The 4,799-nt window shown below is 41.2% G+C and overlaps 1 long non-coding RNA gene across 2 annotated transcripts; it reads left to right on the forward strand.

Annotated features, from left to right (window-relative positions):
* Positions 1 to 94: 94 nt before the first annotated feature.
* Positions 95 to 4,799, forward strand: LOC123333319. 2 transcript variants are annotated; one of them, XR_006550628.2, is made up of 4 exons: positions 95 to 224; positions 2,637 to 2,694; positions 4,502 to 4,637; positions 4,743 to 4,799. It is a non-coding gene; the product is annotated as an uncharacterized LOC123333319 (long non-coding RNA). The 2 variants fall into 2 exon arrangements; XR_006550627.2 differs by lacking the exons at positions 4,502 to 4,637; positions 4,743 to 4,799 and having other exon boundaries at positions 2,637 to 3,217.

Below are 4,799 nucleotides of genomic sequence, written 5' to 3' on the forward strand. Positions count from 1 at the left end.
GGGTGGGGGCCGCTCCGATGACTGCCTTCTTGGCACTCCCTTCTTCGTTTCCGCCCATCCTCCTCTCGGGTGGTCCTCCGGCACCTGGAATGACCGTGGCTTTGCGTGGGTGGAACTCGCGCTGCCTTCCCGGCCTCTGTGGGGGCCATCTTTGAAACTAGAATGAGCACTGAGACATAGCGCTCGAGGAGGGGATGGGACACCTTAGAGGTCAACTGATGCTGGTGAGAAGGAAGCCATGTTAGTGCAAGTTATCCAGTTCAGTTCAGTTAAGTAGCTCAGTCGTGTCTGACTCTTGGCGACCCCATGAATCGCAGCACGCCAGGCCTCCCTATCTATCACCAACTCCCGGAGTTCACTCAGACTCACGTCCATCAAGTCGGTGATGCCATCCAGCCGTCTCATCCTCTGTCGTCCCCTTCTCCTCCTGCTCCTGATCCCTCCCAGCATCAGGGTCTTTTCCAATGAGTCAGCTCTTCACATGAAGTAGCCAAAGTATTGGAGTTTCAGCTTTAGCATCAGTCCTTCCAAATGAACACCCAGGACTGATCTCCTTTAGAATGGACTGGTTGGACCTCCTTGCAATCCAAGGGCCTCTCAAGAGTCTTCTCCAACACCCCAGTACAAAAGCATCAATTCTTCAGCGCTCAGCCTTCTTCACAGTCCAACTCTCACATCCATACATGACCACAGGAAAAACCATAGCCTTGACTAGACGGACCTTTGTTGGCAAAGTAATGTCTCTGCTTTTTAATATGCTATCTAAGTTGGTCATAACTTTCCTTCCAAGGAGTAAGCGTCTTTTAATTTCATGGATGCAAGAGAAAGATAATTTAGATTTTTGAGGGGAGGGAAGAGGAAAATTGAAAAAGAGATAAACAGAAGAGGTCCCCTCCTCCCACCCCCCACTTCCCCCCAAAACCAACCACTAAGGACAGGAATCTAATTTTTGTTTAGCATGCCTTGTAGGTAGAGTTTCAAAGTTCAAAAGTCGATAATGGTATATGGGAGAATGTTTGGTAGGATGTATGCCCTAGTCCGGAGAAGGCGATGGCACCCCACTCCAGTACTCTTGCCTGGAAAATCCCATGGATGGAGGAGCCTGGTACGCTGCAGTCCATGGGGTCGCGAAGAGTTGGACATGACTGAGCGACTTCACTTTCACTTTTCACTTTCATGCATTGGAGAAGGAAATGGCAACCCACTCCAGTGTTCTTGCCTGGAGAATCCCAGGGATGTTGGAGCCTGATGGGCTGCCGTCTATGGGGTCGCACAGGGTCGGACACGACTGAAATGATTTAGCAGCAGCAGCATGCCCTAGTCATCTCCATTAAAGGAGATTTTTGAGGAGAGAGCTGGAGGTAGAAAGGGCCAGAAAGTTATAAATTGATAGTAGAAAATGAAACATTTATTGTGAGCCTTTGTTCTGGAAACCCTGATACCAAGAAGAAAAAAAAAAAGTGTAATTGGTGGTTCTTGTGTTCAAGTTGTTAGGAAAACAGGCCCCAGAGTGGGTGAAAGATTAGAAGAAAAACACTGGGGCCCAAAGTGACCCGGGGAGAACTTTGTTTGAGAAAAAGGACTTGTGGCATTTGTAGACAAAAAAGGGAAGGAATTGATACTACAGGTAGATCTGGTAATAATATTTTTTTTAAAGCAAGAAGTAAAAGGCGTGATACGACAAATTTTTGTATTGTTCAGAGTAGGAGGCAGACTGGATGGTCAGTTTGGGTGTTGAAGTATTGGGGGTTTTAGACCATTTCAGTGGTTTATGTAGTCTAAATGTTATTTAGGAGAACTTATTCTAACAGCATGAACTAAATGTGGCTTTAGTGAAAAGTGTCATGGGATGTTTTTACATGAATAATATGTAAAAATTATCGGATTTTTATTTTTGGCCATGCTGCTTGCTTTGTGGTATCTTAGTTCCCTGACCAGGGATAGGTCCTGTGCCCCATGCGTTTGAAGCTGAAAGTCTTAACCACTGGACCTCCAGGGAAGTCCTGTTTTTAAAATTTTTAAAGTTATCATTCCTTGAGCTGAAGAGAGTATGCTTCACAGCCTTTGGTTCATGTTAAGACCCTGAAAATAAAAGTATTTGTGGAAGCAGGACCCAAGACTTCTTAATTGTGTCTGCACTTCAGAACCATTTGAGGAGATTTAAAACATATCATGTCACGTCTCCTTCCCAGGCAAATTAATCAGAAAGGGTTAGTTTTAAAAACTTACCCAGATGATTCTAATGTGCAGTCAGGATTGAGAACCACTGAGATAGACACTGTTTTGAATTTACAAAAGCTATTCTTTCACCTGGGTGGCCTGGATGATTTCTATGAAAGAAGGGGCAAGCTGTTAAAGTGCTTCTTGAAAGATGATTGCTGAGAATGAAAGCTTCATTACAAGTTCAGCACAAACAATTTTAGAAAAGCTGTTGTTTTGCAAATCAGTTTCAGATTGTTAGGGATATCTTAAATAATCTACGAAATCCTAAACCTCTGGATTTACCAAATCATTCATTCAGAATTAGCAGGGCCAGTGTGATTTAAAGTGAAATGTGATTTTTCAGGGTTTAAACTTCAGTAATCTGGTGAAATTGTTGACCCTGTTACTGTGACCCATCTGTTCTTTTCATTCAGATACCTGCAGGTTGAAATTTCTGGAGAAGGAAGAGCTAAGAGCTTGAGAGGACGAGGAGTGAGTACCAAACCAGAATCCAAAGTCAGACTTCACTGCATTCAGTAATACCTTGTCAAGGTGACAGGATCCTCAACTGATAAAGCTGTTCCATTTAGCACCAGTGAATGAGCCCACCAACTTAAACAAACTAAAGAACCAAACATGTCTTTCAGTGGTGGAGATATTAAAATAAAAATGCACCACATGTCTTTCTCTTCTTAAATGCTTTTTTTCATTCCTTTCCAACCCAGAAAGTTCCTGCTTTATCTGAGATCCCTGCTGAGTTTTCTTTCAGACTGATTTTCCAGCCAGGTTGAATATATTTGAAAAGGAAGAAACAAAAAGAGAGAGAGAGCCTAAGGCATTTACACAGGGTCATTCTGAGGGCTAGCTGGGATTAATACCCTAAACTGAATCTGATCCATGCTGGTTCTATCTCTGAATATGCTTGCATTTAACCCTAAATTATAAATTATATTTTTAGAGTTATTAGTTAAAAATAAAGACTCTGAACTAACGAGTAGACAGATCTGTATGCCAATGATTAAAAAAAAAAACCAACTTTGTTCGAAGATGAGTTTTTCTCAGCTTTTAGGATTGGAGTCCCAGTTATTCCTTAAGATTCTTTAGAGATTTTCAGTGTTTCATAAAGCCTGATAAAACTTAAACTTTTGCCCATCAGAAAGCTAAAACATTAAATTTCTTTGTTTCGGGCTTAGATTTTATCCACTAAGTCTTATTTCTCTCATCTAATAATGATTTCTGATTGGTTGTAAAGTGTATAACTTAGAATAGGAAAATTATTGAAGTGCAGTTGTAAAATATTTCAAAAAATCTCTGGGGGAACATAATAGATGTTATTATTAGTGAGGGTAGATTTTGGGAAGTATTGCTGTTGAGAATGAAAAGTTGGGACTGGTTACAATTTTTCAGGCAAAGTAACAGGGCAAGGTGTTCTCACTAGGGAACCACTGAAAATATATTTATGTTTAAAAAAGTCATTAATGAGAGTTTGCAAAGAATAGCTAACACCCCTCTCTGCAAATACAGGATGATACAGGATAAATGAAAAACCAGTTGCGACTTTTTCTGTGTCCTAATACATAAATATTATATAATTGTGTAATCCACATTGCTGTAATAGTTGCTGAGTAGTCTGTTTTCTGTTTTTTTTTCCTTTGACTTCTAAATAATTTCTTTCACTAGGAGTCAGCAACAGTGCTTCCCTGGTGGTTCAGATTGTAGAGTCTGCCTGCAGTGCAGGAGACCTAGGTTTGATCTCTGGGTCAAGAAGATCTCCTGGAGAAGGAAATGGCAATCCACTCCAGTATCCTTGCCTGGAAAATTCCATGGATGGAGGAGCTTGGCAGGCTTCAGTCCATGGGGTTGCAAAGAGTGGGACACGACTGAGCAACTTCACTTTTTTTCTTTCAGCAACACTAGCCTGTTATGCCTTTTCTGATGCTGGCATCTGAGATGTAAATTGTAAGTCAAAGTTTGCAAACTGTTGTTAGCATTGCTTTTGGCGATGAATTTGTTAATGTGTAATGAATAGGTAGGCAAGAAAATGGAAACCTCTTAAAAGATTGTTGAAAAGATGGTAAAATGGCAAAATTATGCTGAAGAAATTTCACCTTCTAAAAATTGTGTAAAGGGCTAGTCTTGAGTGGAACAGTTCTATAATTCCAATTCTACTATTCTTCTGATGTTATTTTAAGGAATGTCCAATGCTTAAAACTGAGGGTCATTTTCTTTTTGAAGCCTTCTCCTAACCTCTACCTGGAATTAAGTGCTAATGTTTTCTTATTCCCTCCTTTCCTCCCAGCACTTAAACTGTGTCATACCAGTTGTTCTCAGAGTGTGGTCTCTAGACCAGCATGATTAGCATCACTTAGAACTTGAGAAAAACGCAAATTCTTGGGCCTTGCTACAGACCTACTTACTGAATCAGAAGCTTAGGGGTGAGATGCCCTACAATCTTTGTTTTAATAAGCCCTCCAAGAGGTTGAGAGGGAGGGGACATGTGTATATTTATGGCTGGTTAATGTTGATGTATGGCTCCCCAGGTGGCACAGTGGTGAAGAATCCACTTGTTAATGCAGGAGATGCCCTGGGTCAGGAAG

Source organism: Bubalus bubalis, chromosome 4 (genome assembly GCF_019923935.1).
Source record: "Bubalus bubalis isolate 160015118507 breed Murrah chromosome 4, NDDB_SH_1, whole genome shotgun sequence".
In the NCBI taxonomy this organism is placed as follows: domain Eukaryota; kingdom Metazoa; phylum Chordata; class Mammalia; order Artiodactyla; family Bovidae; genus Bubalus; species Bubalus bubalis.